At 32.7% G+C, this 22,933-nt stretch overlaps 1 protein-coding gene and 2 long non-coding RNA genes across 7 annotated transcripts in view; 2 read left to right on the top strand and 1 right to left on the bottom strand.

Annotated features, from left to right (window-relative positions):
* Positions 1–22,933, top strand: part of LOC126745591 (tensin-1) — a 572,168-nt gene that overhangs the window by 134,044 nt on the left and 415,191 nt on the right. The window lies entirely within an intron of this gene.
* On the top strand, positions 5,046–17,953 carry LOC126745598 (uncharacterized). Its single transcript, XR_007663594.1, has 3 exons — positions 5,046–5,160; positions 16,851–16,941; positions 17,281–17,953. It is a non-coding gene; the product is annotated as an uncharacterized LOC126745598 (long non-coding RNA).
* On the bottom strand, positions 12,383–12,938 carry LOC126745599 (uncharacterized). The gene is made up of 2 exons (XR_007663595.1): positions 12,770–12,938; positions 12,383–12,715 (listed from the first exon to the last, which is right to left on the bottom strand). It is a non-coding gene; the product is annotated as an uncharacterized LOC126745599 (long non-coding RNA).

Here is a 22,933-nt window from a genome sequence, read left to right as displayed (position 1 = left end):
AACGAGTACAGCAACTCGTGCCTTAAAATTTCCCAAGTTTTAGATTGCAATATTCCAAATCGCGCTGCAATTGTCCTAGTGCTAATTCCAGGTTGTTCTTCAATAACTTCTAAAATATCCTCCTCCAGATTTAGAATGTGCCTAGGTCTAATAGCTCCTCCGTCTTGTCCAGGCCGCGGCCGCAAATTACCGGTTTCTCTACCCCGCTGAATAAGACGTAAGAAAACCCCACATCTCGGGTGATATATTCGGGGAAATATTTGGGCATACAGATCAGCTGCTGCCACTGCATTCTGATGCGTTTCTCCGTAAACCAAAACCATGTCGACAAGTTCTTCGTTTGTAAAAATGTGTGTCATTACATTTGACGCTTTTATTTTGTTCGTGTGAAAATAACGATCGAAAATCATCACATCCACCAACAAACTAAGTACTGCTTAAGATTCCAAACAAAAAATTCCAAACATTATGACTTTTTTACTATCAGTTATTAATAAACAAAATAAGTTCGGCTGATACACGTTTTGTTGACATTTGTTTAACTTTATTTCGGAAACCAAAAATATTTTACTACATTTTTTTCTCATTATTCCTCATTATTGATCTGCATCTACCATATCCCAAGTTTATGTACATAGGTTGAAAAATCACCCTGTATATGTCATTGGCCCAAAAGATTAAATGGAAAAGTCACCACGTTATTAGTTTAGAATTTTTTCAAAAAAAATATTTAGTACAAATCTATATTATAAAAGTTAATATATTAGAAAACATTTATTTTATATACAAGGTGTCTATATAAAAACAGTGCTATTAGATTGACAAATAAGGACAAAAAACGGTGATTTTTTAAAAGAATTCCTTATTGGCCAAATGGCTGGGAGTAAGGGGGAGGGGTGGTTAAAGTTTGCGTTGATTAAAAACAATATTTTTGCAGAAAATATATATTTAATTTAATAACACTATTTATATAATTTCATATATAAATATTTCGTTCAAAAACAGCGTTAATAGATTGGATAATATGGACGAAAAACACTGATTTTTTTAAAGAATTTCATCAAATGTTTTAGATGTAGTAATCGAATTTAAGAACTAAATATGTAAATCCCGTGTCAATTTTTTTAAATGCTGAAATTTTCTCGTATACGTATATTCTACAATTTAATCAATAAGCCTTGACCATATACGTTTGATACATATACCAAAACTAAAAATTTCCTAACAAATCGTTAAATAAATATATATTTAACGATAATAATATATGATGTGTTGCTTGGGATTGGATTCATTTCCTTCAAAATGTATTATTTAGAAAAAATAAAAGAATAAAAAATATATTTTTTATTTCAGACATACTTAAAAATTTTTAACTTTCAGTGCAATATTTGTGTTGGGCGCCAAAAAGTATACATTATAATCATTTAATTAAACTTTACCTTCTATGTTTATCAAATTTGCGGTACTTTTCCATGTGCCTTAAAAGTAAAAAATCTTAAAAACAATGTTCAAACTATGAAGAACAATAAAATTATCCTAATTAAATTTTATAAAAAAATGCTGCTAATATACTATTAACAAAAAAAATCGCAGTTTTTCAAGTTTTTCTTTTGAGATGTAATGTCTGTATTTTTTTCTTTGGTATTATAGTTGCTTTGCCTAGGGAAAACCTATAATCAGAAGCACGCGTCTAGCGTTTTTTTTATAAGTTATTTTTTATAAGTTTTTTAATACTTTTTAAAATATTTACATTTCAAATTTTCAATGCGCTCAAGATAAAATTTTATTTTCCTACTTCAGGTTAAAATATTCGTTAAGTAGGCTGAGCCTGGCAAGATAAATTATTGTAAATGTGATTATCACTGTCAGGGCTTATGTTTTTGTCAGTCACTTTGATGAGTAGTTAGGAAAATTCAAACTCACACTTCACACTCAGCAACGTTATCTATTAGCTTTTTTTGCGTTCTTATTAATAGCTTTATTAGTTATTGTTATTTATTGCATATAACATGGAAGTTAAAGACCTTGGCCTGCAAGAAGTCTAAACTTTAACCCATTAGATTTTTGCATATGGGGATACATGAAATTAATTATAAAAATAATAACTGCTGCTAACTCATTTCGAAATGAAAAATTATTTTTTAGTTATCAAAATTTACGGAGTTTAGAAAAGTTTAAAAGATTTAGAAGAAATGAAAAAAATGTAAGATTTGCCATTTAAGAAAACTATAATCTAAATTTAAAAACAAATTGTAAATGCTAAATTTAGGGCCAAAATTTAAAAAAAAATAACATTAAGTTCATCACTCTTGTATCTTGGTCGCCTTGAACTTTCGGACTAGAAAAATTAAACTTAACTTTTTTTTTTTTTTAAAGGAATCTGCTGTTAAAGTATTTACCATTATTTATGAGACCCCTATATAGGTTTTCGCTTTAAATGTTTAGCTTAAAACAAAGAGACCGTGACATAGTACAATTAAAAGCCTGTCAATTTAAACGTAACAACAACATAATAACACACCGCCCCACAACCGCTCAATTAATTGTTTTTTTTTTGGGGCGTCCAACATCTGCTTTTTTAATTTCATAATGCACCGTTTAATCAACAAAAAAAAACGTGGTTTTCTCCTCTAGCATTGCCAGCTGATTTTCATTATTATCGAGGGGTAAACCAGAAGGCCATAAAATGGACTTGTCGCCTTTTTAGAAAAATTAAAAGGGATCATTAGTTCGGCTAATCATAAAAGGTTTGGGTTCGAATGAATAAGGGACGTTTTTGTATGCGAGGGTGTCAAGTAAATATAGGGGGTGTGTGTTTGCATGTATGCCGGAATTAATGGAAAATACATGACTCAATATTTTTTTGGTTATTTGAAGGAAACATTATTTCATATATCATATTTAGTTCAGAAATAATTAATCTCTTGTTTGCAGTAGCGTGCTTAAAAGTGATGCATAAAAAGTCAACATGAAATGTACAACAATAAGGAAATAGAATAATTTATAACAAATATCAAATAAGCAAAATTCTTTAGCAGAGATTTATTTAGGAATGGCTCTACGAGTGTAGTCATGAGTTTTACGCGTGATATAGACCAAACCTTTTGTACAATTTTCACTTTAGTTTTGTTGCATAATTTTTTCAATGCATATTTGGCTAAATAATTTATCTTATTGGTTTCAAGTGTCTTAATTGAAATTTTAAAGCATGACTGTTTAATCACGTCACAATATAAATAATGTATGTCTTACTTACTCAGATGCAATGACCTTAATTTATGCCTAAAATCATGACTCTTAGATAGCGTCACAGGCATTTATTGCGAAAAAAATGTAAGAGAGTAAATATTCTTGCGCTGACTACAGAGCAACGCCATTCCATTATTAAAAACTATAAACCGATGCATATAGTGGTAGGAAAAAGCATTCCATGAATAAATGTTTTTAACTATTTCAATTGTTTTATGTGTCAAAATATAGCCACCATTAAACTCTTTGGATCTAAGCCTTTTTAGAAAAATTAAAAGTGATTATAAGTTCGGCTAATCATAAAAGGTTTGGGTTCGAATAAAGAAGGAAAATGTTTGTATGCGAGGGTTTCAAGTAAATATAGAAGTATGTGTTTGCATGTTGTATGCCTGGCTTAATGGAAAATAGGGTGAACCTACCAGTTACTGGACAGTTAAGCTTTTTTGGAATTTCAAATTGCTGCCACTGGAGTATTTTTTAACCGATATTTTTTTGCCTATGCCTGATATTAGTACATATATCCTATTTTATGCCAACGGGTTTGAAGTATCCTTAATAAGGCATAATAGTTCTTTTAGAAAATGTAAAAAGTCCTGAAACGACTCCGAAAATCTAGTTTTTGGACAAAAAAGTCAATTACTGGACACGAAATGTTCAGTTATTGGACAAAGCAATTAGTAAAAGCAAATAAAAACTTGAAATTACCTACTTAGTGTAAAAAAATTTTTATTGAAATATTTTCACTTATATTTTTTCATTTCAAGTTGGAATGTATTAAAAAGTTCTTCGACGTCCATGTCGTCATTTGAATTATTTTCTGATATCTGGTCCACTTTTTTCCTATAGTGTTCAAGATCGTCTATTTCAATTTCTTCCTCACTTTCTATGTCTCCTGGGTTTTCGTAAATTTTGCTATTGACTTGACCGTTCTTATCTACTTCATACTCCTCGCAACTTCCTAGTTGTTTCGGTTCGTTGCCATCTTTTTTTTCTGTGTATTTATTTCATTATCTTTCTTCATTCTTTTGATTGTTGATCGGTGTTACATTCATTGCTGTCTATTTCTTTGAGGTTGGAGTCCTTGCGGTCACATCCTTCAATATCTCCTTCATTTTCTATTTCTGAAATAACATCATCATCATCGCTTTCCATAGTATAACACAAGTGACACATAAATAAATCGTCATCATCTTCTTCAGGAACATGTTCGAACAATACATCTTCGGTGAATTCTTTTCTTGCAGCTATCACATGTGAGGTAATTATTTTTGATTGTACGAACTTTGCATACAAAGCATAAATTATTTTTGTCAGTATCTCGTGTAGTCATTTTTAAAGCTTTTGCTGCTGCATTCTCTTCTCTTTTTCGCTTTTTCTCTAATTTATTATTTTCTAATTTTAGCATTAAGGCACGCTTTTTCTCAAAACTTTCCTGGTACTCTCTTGATGTTATAGCAAAGGAGACTCTTTCGATATTACGTTTATTTTTTCTTGTTGGTTGTTCAGATATTTTGTGTTACATTAATTTGTGATTTCTTTGTAAGTTGAATCTGAGATGAATTGACTTTAAAATCCAAATTTATTTTTTTAATTTCTGGTTCATTTGAAGGTTGGTTTTCAGATGGATTTAGTTCAGGTTCAGCCTCAGTTGAGTAAAACTCCTCAGTAGCAAACGATTCTGATATGTCTGTTACGTCAAAGTCTTATTTTTTAACATGTGTCAATGAATCAGGTTTTTCAAAATAACTCCATATTTTGTACAAAGTCAAAAATTTATTACTTACATTATTTATTTATTACATCTTTTAATTAAATCTTCACCAGTCAAAGTAACAAATGATCTATAGTCCGTACGCGGGGGCGGCATTTTTACCTAAAAATGTGGTAAGGTGATAATTTAAATTATAATAGGTAAATAAAAAAGTTTTTATAATATTACCTCAACACGCTGATTTCCTCCCAAACACTTAGTATAATCAACAGCATCTAGGCTAAAAGGGAATAAACCACATATACGAAATCCATTGATTAAAGTGTCTCTTTTAATATTATTCGGCACTACTTTCTCCAGTAAAGGAGCAAATGTCATTTTCATTTAGCACTTCTTCAGGGTTTTCTTCATAAAATTCCCTAACTGCCTTTTTCCATCCCATTTTTATGGGCAGGAACACTGCAACATCGCATGGTTGGAGAATTCTGGTTGCATTTGAATATAAGGCTATAATTTCAATGTTTAACTCATTACAAAGTAGGCTCAAATCATAACTTAAATGGGACTTATGTACATCCAAAAATAATATTGCAGGGAATTGTATATTATTATTCGCCAAGAACGGATGAAATATATATTATTCACATAATCATAGAACGTATCTGCCGTCATCCACCCATTGTCGGATCTGCCAATGTCCCAATCAGGATCTCTGACAGTCTGACTTATTTTTTCCGAAACTCGCTTGTAAGGGTACACTATCATTGGCGAAAAAGTTAACCCAGAAGCAGAAAACAAAAACATGACAGTGATGCTTTCCTTAGATGATCCTTTTTCCACAGAATAAACATCTTTTGCGCCTTTTCTAGCAAAAACTTTGCCAGTTTCTGGGCAAATCTGAAACCCGGATTCATCGCAATTGTAAATTCTTGAAGGGTCATCAATGATTAAGTTTTTGGAAGTAAGATAACTATTTATATCTTTGAACCATTTTCGAATATCTGCTTCTGACACACAAGCGCTGGCACCACTTACTGCTTCACTTGTCCGCTGTACAGTTATTGGATGTCTTTTTAAGAAATCCTAAAATATAAAGTGGCATCTATAATTATTTTCCAAGTCGGTATAGTATTCTTTGTTGCCTAATTACCTTAAACCAATTATCGCCAGGTCTGTTATTTTTAAAGGGATTAGGACGTGGTTTTTCAGTCAAAAATTTTTGGACGCTATTTAAAATGTTCTCTCGTTTTCTAGGGAATCCTTTTGTGGCCAGCTCTTCTATCCACCTGCAAAATTAAAAACAGTTATCTTGATATTTCAACATCTTACCTAACTAAATTAACTTCACCTTACAAGATCAGACTCTTCTCTTGCTGAAAGAATTGGACTTGGACCGCATGTGTCTATATGTTCAGGATTTTTTATTTTGAATTCTAGCATTGACTTAGGTACACCGTATTTATGTGCCGCATTTCTATATGACATTTTGTTATTCTTTACTTCATGTATCGCGACTTCCATCATTATATTTATTTTTCTTCCGCATTATATTTATTTTTCTTGTGCATGATTGAAAACTATAGATACAAAAAAAAAGCATGTTTCAGTTATAGGACAGAGTATAAATCAGTTATTGGACGGCTGTCCAATAACTGATTTCACTGTGATTATTAACACCAAAATCGAAGTATCGAAGTACCGGAAACAGGAGAAGACGCGCAAAAATTACACACAAAAAGTGTATAAACTTTGCAAAATGCAGTTATTGGAAAGAATCATATTTTAAACTCAGTTATTGGACACCCCTCTAAAACATAACCTAAATTAAATATATTGATATAAACCTTAAAAATACTTACTTTTACTAGACCACTACGTTGTATATTTATGCGAGCACTTTGGTACAATTTCACTGGTAATTACAACACTAAAATTCACCTAAGGTTTTATAAGATAGGCTTAAGGAAACTTACTTTTTTGCGCATAACCACAGAATCTCACAATTGGCGCGAAAACAGAAATGTCAGTTAAATGTCATTTTTGTCTATATTGATACCAATAGTATAATGGCGACATCTCAATAATATTTAGCGAACTACTAAATACAGAATTCTTCTTTTTAGTTACAATAATGGAATGTCCAATAACTCGCAGGTGTCCAACAACTGGTAGGTTTACTCTACATAACTCAATATTTTTTTGATTATTTCAAGGCAAACTTGTTTTATAAAACCTAATTAATCTCTTCTTCACTGTAGCGTACCTAAAAATTATTGCTTAAGAAACAAATATGAAAAAGAAATGTGCAATAATAACGAAACAGTGTATTCTATAAAACTTGTAAACCGCTCTACGAGTGTAAAATTCGACTTTTAATTCAGTTTTGTTGCATATTGTTTAATGTATATTTGTTGGATTAGTTTACCTTATTGGCTTCAGGTATCTTAATTGAGGTTCTAAAGTATGACTGTTAGATCACACCATGATGTATACGAACAAAGATTCCCATCAATACAATATTCTTATGTGACTTACCTTTTAAGATTCAGTAACCTCAATTCATGATTAAAAGCACGAATTTTAGATGGCGCCACAGACATTTATTGCCTGAAAGGAGAGAAAAAAGAGGCAAAAAGGAGCGAGAGTAAATATTCTTGCATTGACTACTAAATGAAGCTATTCCATTATTAAATACTATATCGGCATGCATAATTGTAATATCTGTCTAAAATCCATTTCACGAATACAAAAACTGATTTCATAAATTTCATCAAATAATGTCTTTAACAAACTTAATTTACCTCATAATCATCAAACAACACCTAACTTTAACATTATTTAATTTTTTTAATGAATGTATTCTTTGGCCTGTTATTTTTTATTACTCTAACTTATACTAAGTAATGCTGGTAGTTAAATTTCTTTCCATTAGACCCAACGCGAAAACATCTTTAAGTACAAAATTAACTGAGCCTGTAGTCGCTTAACATTGCAAAATTATTAATAATTATTAGGACTTAAATTCGAAAAGCGATCCTTAACTACTTAGAATAATGTAAAAAAATCCAAATCCCCTCACTTATTAACATTAAAATCATGTTTTTGCCACCTGTTTTTAAAAACTTTACCCTTTACCATTCTTTAAAAATCTCACATTTTTATAGCTTCTATCTGGTATATTATTACAATTTTATGGTTTTCGTTGGCCCATTATTTTCTTGCGGCTTTAAAAGACTTACAAAGGCTAAATCGTTGACACGGATATCTTGTTCTTCTTTTAACATTCAGTTTTTATGTTTTTGGGACTTCCTTTAGGTTTATATGTGTAGAATCATAAAGACGCAACACTAATAAGGCCGTATTGGCAATAAAAGCAATTTCGGTTTAATATCAATTCAAACCTTAATATACTTTCTATAAAATAAGACTTTAAATTAATACCTAAAATTATTGATTGAACCACGTGAAACTGGCGTGTTCTTGAACATTGAAAATAAAATATTTTTATACTTTAACGACAAAGTAGAACTTTGGTGTACCTACATCAAAAACCTTTTTTATAATAAAAGATCGGACACACCTAAATAATATTCACGCAAATATAGTACAACTAAGCAAGTTAAACATGCAATATCGTTGTCAAAAAATTAAAAAGTTACAGGTTGAGATGGAGTTTAATCGGAAGGCCTTAAAATCTTAAACAGTAAAGAGTTGCTAAACGTGATAGTGAAGCTCTTTAAAATGGTCTACTCATCGGCCGTCATTCCTACCGAGTGGCTACAATTAACATCCAAAAATAGCAACACAGGTTTGCACAGAATGCAACCTGAAAAGCTAATGATAATCCTTAAATATGTAAACTCAAATGATAAAGGCCTCAAAATAATTGCAAATCTTCACATTAACTAAACTGCTCAAGATAGTGTAGACCAACAGATGTCAGGCAAGGCTTGAATCAAAAGACACCAAAGAGGGTTGCATCTTTTTACTATTACTTTCTATTATTAACTGAAACTAAATATTCGTAGGTGCATTGGTAAACTACCCTGACGGTATTTCCATTAATGGTGTAAACTTAAATAACATTAGGTATGCTGACGATATCGTCATAAATCCTTGGGGGGCCTTTAGATTTTATTTGATCATGTGGCAACTAATAGTGCAGTATTTGGATTAACTTTAGATATAAAAAAATCAAATATTAACAGAGTAAAATCACGGGACAGTTTCTTAACAAAGACAGCCAAAACATTAAAAAACTGTATCCCATGATGTACTGTTACGGGATCTGCAGAGTCTTCGATACGGCTGCACCAAGGATCTGTGGTTTCTAGTTTTGGTGAGGATGAATATCAGCCTGAGTCATAAGCCCACGAACGTTGCCCCTGATATATAGTAAGCATTACAAGATATAGGCACAAGGTAATGTAAAAATACCCAGCCTCTTGAATTCCAACCTGCAGCATGCTCTGTAGTCCAGACCAGCAATTACTCTCACGCATCTTCGTTGTAATGCAAATATTTTGAAAAAATGAGCAGAATGGCCCCAGGTAAACAAACAGTAGGTCCTTAGGGAGGAGAAATATCCAAATTAAGCGCTCCTCAGCGTACAAGCTGAAACTGAGGTGGCTTAGTTTCTTAACTGTAATGCACCTCGATAATTTGAAGGAGAGTTCCTCAATATGTGATTTCCAAGTTAAACCTGTATCCAATGTGATGCCAAGGAAGGTCGTCGTTTATCTGGAGCTTCGAGACAAGGACCGCAGTCTCGAAAGAAAAAAAGGATATTCTGGGTCTTAGTTTCATTCAAGCATAACCGATTTGACACGGTCAATTCTTTAAGTCTAGTGCATGACTGATAAGCCGTGATGCCAAGACTACATAGACTACGTTCAATAATCAAAAATGTTGTGTCACCAACATATAGATGAAATCCTACTCAAGATGATAGCTGGGCAGATCATTGATAAACACCAGGAATAAAAAAGTCCCAAAAACTGATCCCTGTGGTACACCATGTGTCAACAATAAACTCTAAGATCTACCACCCTCAAAATGGATATATTGACTTCTGTTAGTGAAGTAAAACTAGAGCAGGTTAGTGCTCAGATTATCGAACCCATAGTAAGCGAGGTTCTTAAGAAGTATACCATGGTCCACATAATCGAAAGCCCTCGACAGGTCCTAAAAAGCGGCTTGAGAGTACACACCACTTTCAAAAGCGTCTAGAATTTTTATCACACAGGCCCCTAACTGCTGAATTGGTGGAGTATTGATATCTAAAACCATGTTGCTTTATATATAACAGAAGATTACTTTCAAAGTAGTCCTCAATTTGCTCGTTCAGCAGGGTTTCTAGAATTTTACCAAAAATTAGGACTATAGAAATTAGACGATAGTTCTCAGGGTTTGACTTCGAACCTTTCTTATTAATTGAATTAAATATGAACAAACTTTTACAATTTTGAGACAATTAGGAAAAGTACCCTCTGTAATAGCCAATTAGACAATATCGCAAAAGGAACAATAATCAAGTTTTTTAGGGTTTTAGTGATCCACATATTGAATTATTATAATTATCTTGGATGCCAGTTAAATGAAAACTGATACAGGAGGTGTCCAAATTGAACAAGCCAGAATATCACTTGGAAAAATTAAGTCCGTGTTGTGTTGCCAAAGTCTTGGCTCTTCGTTCGAACTTGAGTATTACGTTGTTACCTCTTCTGTATCCTTTATTGTGTAATTGAGGCGTGGACTCTAAGAGACGCCATGTTTAAAAGAATGGAAGCTCTCAAAATTAAAATTGAAATTTTATTCAATATACTATCACAGATGATTTTTACGTCATCAATCGTATAGGTACATAATAAAATATAAAATAGGGAAAAGTGTTACATTTATTACTAAATTCCTAAACTCTAAATTCGCCTATTTATAGTTCATAACAAATAAATAGTAAAATACCTAAAATACATATTATGTCGTACAATATACTTAAAACAAATAAAAATTGACAAAAAGAAAATACAAAAATAGGCATTAAAGTGTAAATTCTGAGGCGTTTATGAATTATCCGTCATAATAGGCTTTGTTATTTAGACTTTTTTTATTGTGTTACAAATGAGTTGAAGGTAGGAAACGTACACTCTCTGGAAAAACAGCTTTTTGGACCATAATAGTTTCCGGAAATTCTAAATCGTACAAGCCTATAGTGTTTAAGTGTGATTTTATTAATTAATGACTTGTGAGATAATGATTATAGTTTGAGATTATATTCCCAGAAATTTCAATTCAAGAGGGTTGGCCCAGTAATATTCTTCAGACCAAAAGTCATACTCTTAGTTTTAGCACTGTTTGGGGACAATTTATTTGTATATAACCAGTCTCTCAAAGCATTCTTACTCTCAGCTCCCCGCCTGTCAAGATGTTTTCTATCGAAATGTCTAAATGTAATGTCTAATGTAAATCAGCTTGGCTTGAGATATAGAGTAATATATATCATTTATATAAATCGGCAAAAGCAAGGCACCCAACGTTGATCCTTGAAGTACTCTATGGACTAAACGAGCGTCATCCGGGATGCTTTGTCCAAAGGATGTGACTTAATATCGGTCACGTAGGTAGCTGCTTGGTAATTTTACACCAATTCCATTTATGCAATATGCTTCTAACTTTTTCACAAAAATGTTATATGAAACACAGTCAAAAGCCCTCGAGAAGTCATAGCATCTGGTGTGCATATTATATTCTCCCTCAAAGACCTCCACCATGAGCTCCAGTAGATCAAGAATTGCAAGAGTCGTGGACCTACGTTGTTAAAACCTAAATTGAGAGGGTGAGAAAGGAGAATTTACCTTAAAATAATTGTAGAGCGGGCTTTTTAGTATAGTCTCAAAAATCTTTGATATTATAGGAACCAATGAAATTGGCCAAAATGTGGACGTATCGACGGATGTTAAAGATATCCTGGATGGACAGAGTACAAAATGTGAATGTGCTGGCAAGAATGTCGAAAGGTATTGAAGTAGAATAAAAGAATGACAGTTAGAATACTTTTACACATTCGCACTTTAGACACATTATTAGAAACAATAAATACACACTTCTCCAATTAATAATAAAAGGTAACTACGGCAAGTCTGTTTAGAAAAACTTTTAATAAAATGGAGATAGCGCTAACGATGAACGTTCATATCTATAACTTCGTTATAGGACAATAACGAAGAAGAAGAAGAAGAAGAAGAGGAAGAAAAAGAAGTAGGGTTTAACATAGAGGAATGCAATGAGAAAAACTATAAACTCTTAACCACTATCGCTACCCATATGATATTTACTTAACCCTGAACTACTACCGACACATTTTTATTACATATGTACTACTGATGGGTCCTTAGGACCCATAATAATAAAATTGCCATAAAATCAATAAAAAAAAACTTTTATTCAAAAATTTTAAATAACTTGGGTATATTACAGTACATAAACCGAAAAAAACCCAACATTATTTTTCAGAATACTTAGGGCACAATTTCTTGCATCATTGATTGCAAATGGGCAATTTACATATGTCACACTGGATAGCAGTTTTCCTATCCTTGTTGGTGGGGCATATGACACACCTTTTTCTTCTACTTTTTTCAGGAGGTACCTGAGGCTGCTCAGAAACTGGATTCGTAACCCCCAAAAGTCCAGCAATGAGGATTCGTAAATTTAAGTGCAACTTCTTGTTGGCCATTCTGAGTCGCAAATGTTCATCTATGAATTACTTCCCAAGAGTTTTGATAAATGAATATTGTTTTATTTCTTTACCTTTTCATGCAAATTGGTACAATACTCGAGAATTTACACCTGCAATGTTCAATATAGCAAAAAAATTGCCATTAGCCAACGGTTAGTTTTTCTGGATACTGAATACAACGCACATTTCGCATCTAATGCGTCAACCCCAAATTTTGTTTCATGATAAAAATGAATTATCTCCGGCTTTTTGTTTGTTTCGTTGACAGAATTGTCATGATGCATGCTAGAAAGTAATATAACGCTTTTACTTTTTTTTGGCACATAGCTCACTATAGTGGTTGAAGAAGTAAATCCAAATGTTGATAAATGAATTGCACGTTTTCGATTCGGTAAAAATTCAGGTGGTACAGATTTTTTATTTTTTCGTAAAGTTTCCACGTACGTCAAACTGTTTTTCTTGAGTTCGTTGACGAGTTCCACTCAACTGTACCAGTTATCCCCGGTGATTTTCCTGTTGGTACCTTTAACACACTCCACAAGCCTAAGAAACACTCTTGTTGGATTTGATAATGTAGGCTTTTTTGCACCATCAACTTTTATTTCGGAACCGGCATAAATCTCTGCATCTACGAGATAATGCGTTTTAGCGTCAGCGAAAACCTGCACTTTAATTCAATATTTGGCAGGTTTGTTCGGAATATACATCCGAAATCCACACCTTCCTCGAAACGGACAAGCATTTCATCTACAGTTAGGTAAATTCCCGGTAAATAACATTACTTTGATCTAGCTACAAACTCATCAAATAGTTCCGACACAGCGGCCAACTTATCAGTTTTTACTCTTTCTTTTCGGGTTTCTACATTGTCAATTCTGAGACAGCTCAATAAAAACGAAAATTTGGCCAGACTCATAGTAGCACGAAAAAGAGGTCTTCCTGTCCCATCTGTTACCCACATAGAACGGACGTCTTCATGATTAGATTTAAAGATGAACTCAAGATACAACAACCCAAAAAACGTCTTAATTTCACATATGTTTCTATAGTCTTCCATACTTTCCCAGAAGCCTTCAGACTCTTAAAATATTTCTTAACGCATCTTCTGACAATGCCCTAGAACTGGACACCATTGCGTTGCATTTACTGAAGGATAGTAAAAAAACACATTTTATATCTATTAACTTATACCTTATGGCCACTAGTACCTATTCTTGTGAAATAGATAAATACCTTGCAAAAAATAACAACGAATTAGATACTTTCAGACCAATAAGCAGTCATTAACTTGTCGCGTATTTACTACTGATGGGTCCTCAGGACCATAGAACAATATAATAAGGGGAAATATAATAATGCTCAGAACCCAGTAAACACTGCCTTCCAACCTCGCCGACACGAACAAATACTGAAGTATGAATCTATGCCGGCGAAATCACGCGTATGGTATTGCGGAGGAGTACCGAGACAGCGAGTATCCAATGTTGCCAAACTTAAAAAATATACCCTATTTAAAAATAGGATGGGTCCTCAGGACCAATCAGTAGAAGCTACGGGTTAAAAACAAATAGATTATTCAATACGAATCATACCCACCAAATACATATAATATTTCAATGACCTACCTCAAACAACCATTCAGTGCCAGTTTTATCAATAAGAAACCAGGTTTTAAAATGTTTTGATCAAAATACAGTGAATTCTCCAGTATCAAAGATCAGATAACTTTGATTTTTCTTATAAAACCTCATCCACATAAATTATTGATTTATGTGTTGATGGAGAACGGATCATGTCAAAGTACCGACTTGATCTTGAAGTCATGAAACAGAAAACAATTTTTATTAGGAAACTAAATGTACTTAACCTATAACATTACACACTTTTCAAAATCAAACCTTGCACTATCCTGTAAATGTTTTAGTAAAAAATAAGTTGTTGAATAAAAGTCTTTTTTTTTAGAATAGTTTTAGCTAGAAGTACGGCTATTAAACAGTTACAGAGCTAGATAGATCAGCTATAGTCAAAAGCTATTCTAAATTTGGGATATGGTTCAGAGCCAGACAGAATTCTATGCTTAAATTCATGAACTGGCCGATTGCCTGAGAAGAAAAAAGGACCTGCTTAATTAAACTAGACAAGTCAATTTTATTAAGTTCTTTACTATACATTCACTTACGAAAAAAATTAATTGTGATAAATGTACAAAATTAAAACTGTTATTATGCTTTACATTTCTAACCCTCCGGACTATGTCGACGTAAAAATGTCGATTAATGTCTTAAAATTAATTTCTTCGATGAAAACTTTATTAACATATTGTAGACTTCCTAAAAGGTTACTCTCTATCAGTGGCTTTCTAAGTATAATCCAAATGCATTTAATAGGATTTAATTTGGAATATGTCACTCCCTAATCCATAATTTAATAAAATATTATAATAGTAAAAAAATTTTGGACACTCATTATCAGTGTGGCCTTAAATAAAAATACAAAGGATAAATTTTGAACCCATATTTTGAGTCAATAGCTCAATATGATTATACTACCTGCATAAGAAATTCAGGGAAGTCATGTTCAAATTTTAACTCAAATAGCAGTTTTGTTTAATTCAATCATAGTCTTTAATGAACACTGTTCTTTACTTTTACCATAAGAAAACTTTAAAAAATGTAGCCATCTAAAAATATTAAATTACGCCTGTCGATGGACGCTTATAATAAAATAAAATAAATCTGTTTAACTAGAGCTTTTTGCTGTATTTTAAAAGTCATAGATCTTAATTACCGTATATACTGAAAAGGTATGCTCGACATAAATTTATTTAGCTGGTTTTTCTAATAAACATCATTATTTGCTTTCTGTCCTAACTATACAAAGACACTATACATGTCTAGGGTATATACAATTAGGATATTTAGAGCATGCAGAAACATTGTGTTCAATTCTAAAACATTCTTAGAATTAGTACCTAAGCCTTCCCAGAACATCTTTACTGACCGGTAGAGTACTTTTTAATAGTAAATGCAGGGAGGGATTTGCAAGAATATTCCGTTTTAATAAAAAAATATTATTATGTTAAAATGTCTTATAAAGTTATGCTTATAAAATTATAAAATACAATAAGTAGGAACAAGTGGTCAGCATATAAAGTCCTTATTTTTTCTGTTTTCTGACTCACGGAATATTATTTTGGTATTTACTTTTACATGCTAAATTTTTTTCTTTGCTGCTACCATATGTAAATCACTAAAATCAAAAAAATTAATAAACATTTACAGAACATAAAAAATATACAGACCAATATTAAGTTTGCTAAATAAATAATTTTTTAAGTTTAAAATATTCAGATTTAAGCTGCATATATAGGTGTTTTTAAAATATTAAAGTCAACTTTGAACCCTTTGAATATCCCTTTGATCCGTTGTGTTAATATAGTTACAAAAATGTGACAATTTTCTTAGAGAATGCCCCAAATTTAAGCTGTTAAAAGTATTTCAGTTTACCTGGAACCTTTTACATGAAAACCTTTTGTTGTAAAGGTGTGTACGAGTAGTCAATTCTAAGTAAAAAAAATATCTTTCACATAAATCTAATATATTTTGTTCTTCTGTTGGGGATTAAAGGTGTTTTAAAAGTAGTTTAAAGATATGCTGTTGAAAGAGATTTCTGGAATAAGTATGTAATGGCATATTGCTTTACATTTAAAACATGCTTGAGAAAATCATGTTTTTATATAAAAAACCACACCAGTATTTGGTGCTTTTAACTTTAAAAATGATGAAAGTTTGTATGAATTAGGTAAAATCTTTTTCGGTCAAAATTTCATTAATCACGCTGTCAAATAGTTCTTAGGGTCTTGACGAGTGATAAATTACAATTGATTAGACGTAATTAAACCTATACTAAAATACAGTGGCTATAGCAGATATGATCACCAATTTAGTAATTTCGAACTATAGCTTCTGTCAGACCATAATATTATATCGATACAATGTTACGGGCATTTTTAGTAAAATTATTATATTTAAAGGCAACAGTTTGATTTACGGGATTTTTTGTGTCTAGAAAACTTTTTTTCAACTTATACTACAAATTAATATTTTTTTTGAAAATACATTTATATTCTTACTTATCGATATTTTTTTCCAGGTATGTTACGTCATTTCTCGTCTCGAGCTCTGAAGCTTCAACCATTAGTTGAATAATTAACTGATTGTGAATTTTAAACCAGAATTGAAAGGTAGGTATTGTAAGTGATTAAACTAAATAAATACTTACTTTCCGATAAAGCTAAAATGGAGATTTAATTAAAAAAAAAATTAACTAGCATAAATATTTAACTTTATCATTAAAATTGAGAAGCTGTGATGAAATAACTATTTTTTTTTTAGATTTTGCATTAAATGTGATAACTGAAAGCCCACAGGAATAACCCATAACAATTAAAAAACTAATTTTGACCTAAATTATTTATATTGTTTTGTATTCATCTAAGATTCTCAGTTTCAAATATTTAACCTACTATTGTTTCTGGTGAATCGCTGTTTCAATTTTTAATTATTATATATTTTCTTTTTAGTTTTACTACTAATACTGTGAGCATATGTTCAAATATATATACGATAGCGATGGATTTATGTGGGGTGAAATAAGGAAAGAACTCTCTCCAAGGATGAATGCTGTTAAATTTTTTTTTAACCTTTAATACTTATTATTTTTAAGATCCTAGATAGTGTTTTAGTATTTAAGACAATTTTAAAAGCTGCGTTGTCTCTAACCCTTAAAAGAATATCGTTAGATATTATGTTAATCAGCAATATACATATTATAGAGGAGGCGGCTTAATGCAGACCCTATGCTGAGGCATCAGGAACTATATAATACAGTTGTAGTATTTTGACAACAAATTCAGGATTTATGAACGAAGAAGTTTAATTAGTAGTTAGAGAATTAAAAAAATAAAACGCAGAGATTTACATACGGTTCATAAAAATGATAACTTAAAAGACGTCGAAAGTACATCATCATCAGCAATTTATGTAATTTAAAAAGGATCATCCCTAATTTAGCTACTTAATTAAACAATCTAAAGTCACAGCTTAAATTCGATATTACTAGTCGCGTGCTATGAAGGCACTATCTTTCGACAAGAATACTTAATTGATAATCACGGCCTTTAGTGAGAGTATTAATAATTAAAATAAGACGATGTTCTAGAACTGAGTGATTTTGTAAATTTGGAAGTGATCTGAATTTTATAGCAAAAGTAGAATAATAAAAGTTCCACCAAGTATAGTCAGAGGAGACAAATAAAATATTGAAAGTAATTGTTTATAAAAAGTGTTAATATGTGTTTGATGATGCTATAAATGTTCTTATTACGAGATATTAAAATGAGATACTACATTCAGAGATTTTTGTTTTGTCGATTAAGATGTTTTCATGACTAAGGTGGTGAGGTGACAGAGAAATTAACTTTGTCAATCTAAAATACTACTGCTGGATGAAATACTGATAAGAAGTTTTATAGCGTAACACGAGCTTAGTAAAATGAAGATTTATTTATTTCACAGTCTATTGCAATATTATTTTCCAAGATGATGCAATTTTTATTTTACAGTCTCACCTGAATATGAGTGATCAAGAGCCTTAGCAGCGGAGCTTAAAATCTGTCAAGGAAATTTGACGACGTCAATCATAAGATACTACTGCTCCATGAAATTTTTTTTTTAAATTATATAGTATTACAAAGGATTAGTGAAAAGAAAGATAATTGATTTGAGAGTCCGATGTAACATGGTTTAAAATTTAAACAGTGATGCAATTGCTATTATTTAGATAAATTTTACTTAGATATGAATGACCAAGAATTTTTCTATTTCTTTAAAGCCTTTGACTGTGTAAATCATAATATCGATGTCGAAATTGTTTTTGTAATCCGATAGAATATTGGAGACCTTAAGGTTTAGTTCTAGGGCGTATTTTATTTCTACTATTTATAAATGATCATCTCGGCATCAGCGGTCTAAAAATTTGCCATCTTGCAGACTAAATAAGTTTTACTTGCAGCAACTCACTGTTAAGGGCACTACATAGTCACGATTAAATCGTATTCCATCAACTCAAATCTTCAGATCCTTAACGATTCTACTAATGAAAGTTTTGAAGCCTTTTGTACTTCATAACACTAGTTTGGATATCATATCGAATCTGGAAGAACTATTTATTTATTTATTACAAAAAGATAAAAGTTACAGGGTCAAACCACTTCAAATAGTACTATAAAAAAATACTTAAAAATGTTAACTTCTAAAATCGACCTATAATGGAACTTTTTACAAAGTATTTGAAAGTCATTAACAGTCGCACCTGGAACGGGGGGGTCAGTGCCTGACCCCCCCTATTTTTTTTAGCATTCCTTAGCTGTTTTTAATTTCTATCCAAAAACTTTTAGGAATTTTAAACTGTGTATTTTTTTAACCCATAGACTTAACATTTGTTGGTAATGGTAAAATGTTTAACATTCGGCATAAGATAGAAGATACATAGAAGATATTTGACTGATTGGAAGGCGAATTGGAAGAAGCTATTTATGCTGAGGATGAAGATGATGTGAGGGATTACCTAGATCCAGATTTGCAGTTCAGATGAAGAATCCGATGACGATCAAGGTGAACAGCAGAATCGCTTTTGTCAAGAACCGGAAAATTACTGATTATCTAGTAAGTAACATATATTATAAATAAGTAAATAAATAACTAGTTTCAAAAAATCATAAAAACGTAGCGCGTTGTGGCAAATATTTTACTGCGCTTGTTTTCAATATTTTTTTGTATTCTTTTAGCTTCAAATATTCAATCAGAGCAGCATGAGTCTTCTGAAGAAATTATGGATGAGGAAAGTAGTAGTACGGAAAAAAATAATAGTACTTCTATCTTCAAAGTGGTTTATTAGTAGTTTTGATTGTTTTTTTCTAGATTCTACAGCAAGACGTCGTCCACGGCCTAAAGCTGTAATAAATCAAATTAATTCTGACATGATTTCTGCATCAGGTCTTACATGGAAATTTGGTCCTATTGCCCGACGAAGGCAAATTGCTGCTAATGTTATGAAAGAAGTGCCAGGTCTCAAAAATGAAGTAAATCCTAAAACGCCACTTGAAGCGATTCGACTTTTTTTCGATGATGACACCATCGAATTTATTTCGCAATATACGAACCAGAAACTCGCCCTTGTAAAAGAAAGCACAAAGAGAAGAAATATTAGGCTACATCAGCTTCTTGATAACAGCAAGTGCTTACAAGAAAAACAAAGATCCGCTTATCGACTTATTCAATGAAGAGAATTTGCCAATTTATAGGGCTACGTTTTCGCACTTCCGTTTCCAACTACTCCAAAAATGTATAAGGTTTGATGGTAAAACTACTCGAGATGTTCGTAAAGAATACGACAACATTGCTGCAGCAAGAGATATATGGGAGCGTGTCACAGACAAATTTCCAGATTTTTTGGCTCCTTCAGAGTCAGTTGCAATAGACGAGGAGCTTATAACATTCAATGGCTATGCAAATTCCGTTTATATATTCCTACAAAATATGGGATTGAAGCTAATGTGCTCTGTGACTCAGAAAACTATTATTGTTTTGCTGCAAAACCATAGGCTGGAAAAGTAATCAATCAGCCCAAAGATTAAAATAGTGGTCCAGAAGTCGTAAAACGTCTTGTAGAATGAGCAAAATTGCAGAATAGTGGTCGCAATATCACAATGGACAGAAAATTTACATCAGTGCCAACAGCAGATGCTTTGTTGGAACAAAATCTTGTAGATTGTAGATTGAGAAGGGAGTCGTTTCGGCTGATCCGCCGCTCAGCACTGCTACCTGTGAGATATTTTGTGCATAACTCTACTTGTCTTAGTTTGTCTCAAAAAGTCTTAGACTTCTGCCGTACAAAGCTATATTTTTGGGAGGTAGTTGTCCCACTTCTTGAGGTGTTGGTTGTACCCCTTCCAGGTACTTGAGCCTCTTGCAGAGTTGGGTCGGGCATTCACAGAGCAGGTGTTCTGCTGTTTCTGTGGCATTGCTGCAGAATCTACATTGGTCGTCCTCTGTTATACCTATTGCCTTTAGGTGATATTTGACTGGACAATGACCGGTTAGGAGTCCGACTGCTATTCTGATGTCTGATCTGTTCATGTCTAGGAGCTGTTCAGCTCTTTTTCTAGAAGTGGTTATAAACTTTTTTGCCTGTCTTAGCCCTGGTGCTCTTCTCCAGTGCGACAGCAATTGTTCTTTTTCCCACCTGTTTAGGTCTTCGGTGATGTGGGTCCTCATTAAACCACAGTATGGCTCTGGACCATAATATGGTGTTTGAGCCCCTTTTTTTGCAAGGCGATCGGCTTCTTCGTTCCCCTCTATACCCCGGTGGCCAGGTAGCCACATTAGTGTTACTTGATTCTTTGTTGTAAGGCGCTTTAGGGTTTGTTTGCACTCCCAGACTAGCTTTGAATTACATTTAAAAGCTTTCAGGGCCTTTAGAGCAGCTTGGCTGTCTGATAGTATAAATATGTGTTTTCTTTGGAGGCCTTGGTTGATGCACTCTTCTGCGCATATGTCTATGGCAAGCACTTCAGCTTGAAAGATGTTAGGGTATTTGCCCAGCGACTTTGAGATCTTAATGTTAGGGCCTGACACACCTAGTCCTGCTCCTTCTGTTAGTTTGGAACCGTCTGTGTACCATAGCGATGCATTGTCGGCTTTTGGTACTTCTTTTTTCTCCCATGATTGGCGATCATCTATGATCACTTCGAATGGAATTTCTAGATCCAGCATGGCCGTTATGTGGTCACGTGGTTTGCTGGCATTTTCCAGTTCGAAGAAATTATCTTCGAGGATGCGCAGGTGACCACTTAAATCCCCAGGCTTGAATTTGCCTGGAATGGAAAAGCCTGGTTTGGAAAAGCCTGTAAGCACTGTTAATTGCCTCTTTTTTCACGCTTATGTGAAGTGGAGGCATGTTTAGCAGTGTCTCTAAGGCTGTGGTAGGACAAGTAGACATTGCCCCGGTTATTTCTAGACATATCAGCCTTTGGACTTTGTTTTGGTCTGTGCGGTTATTTGTTTGGTCTTCGGGAACAAAATCTTACAGTCGTGGGAACAATAATGAGTAACAGAAAAGATGTTCCACCAGAACTAAGACCACAATCGTTGAAGGATGCAACTTCCAGCACTATTCGCTTTGCTTTTCGGGACCGTGAATCACTTGTAAGTTATGTACCTAAAAAGAAGAAGGTCGTCACTGTTCTTTCTATACAACATCATAATATGCAAGTGAAAAATGATAAGCCAGAAATTATTCTGTACTATAACTTCACAAAAGCCGGCGTCGATATGCTTAATAAATACGTAAGGGCATATAGTTGTCGGCGAGGCACAAGAAGATGGCCGATGGCTGTTTTTTTCAATCTGATCGATATAGTTGCCTAAAACTCTTATATTCTTTTCATAAAAGCTAACGAGAACTGGGCAAGAGAGAATCCAAAACAAAAATCTGGGAGAAAAATATTTCTAAAATGCTTAGGCAAGGAGTTGTATCAAATCAACATGAGAAATGGTTCAAAGTATAAGAGACTTCAAAATAAATATATAGCTTCTTGGAAAATTTTTGGTTTGGAATGTCAATAGGACCAGCACATAACAAGAGGTTTAGTTCGTCGAGAGGCAAATGGACCAGCTACCCAGTCCGCTGTACAGAAGATTCCCAAAAAAGGAAGATGTCTTATTTGTCCAAGATCGGCTGATAGAAAATATATGAAGGCATGTTCTAATTGCGAACAGTATATTTGCCCTAGGCATACGGCCAGCGAAAAAATTAAAACAACTAGACATTGCACAATCTGTAATAATATTTAGTTTTTTTTGCACATTTATTTTTTATTAAAGTCTTTAAAAAAATATATTTTTTTAAATAAGATCATTGATTTTATTACTTAAAAAAAAAGCACCTACACACACAAAAATCTGGGGTCAGTCGCTAACCCCCCTGTTCCGGTTTTCAGAAAACCTGGGGTTAGTTTCTGACTCCCTCTTTTCATATTCTCCGGGTACACTGTTAGGGTCCAAGTGCGACTGTTAAGTGGTATCAAAAATTTTTATATTAGAGTATAATTTGTTATAGGTTTTTAACAAATTGTAATTGTGACTTTTAACAAATATGTTTTTAAAAGTTGGTTC

This window comes from Anthonomus grandis, chromosome 16, assembly GCF_022605725.1.
Source record: "Anthonomus grandis grandis chromosome 16, icAntGran1.3, whole genome shotgun sequence".
NCBI classification, from domain to species: Eukaryota; Metazoa; Arthropoda; class Insecta; order Coleoptera; family Curculionidae; genus Anthonomus; species Anthonomus grandis.
Note: the sequence above shows the minus strand (reverse complement) of the source record. Positions and strands in the feature narration are given on the sequence as shown.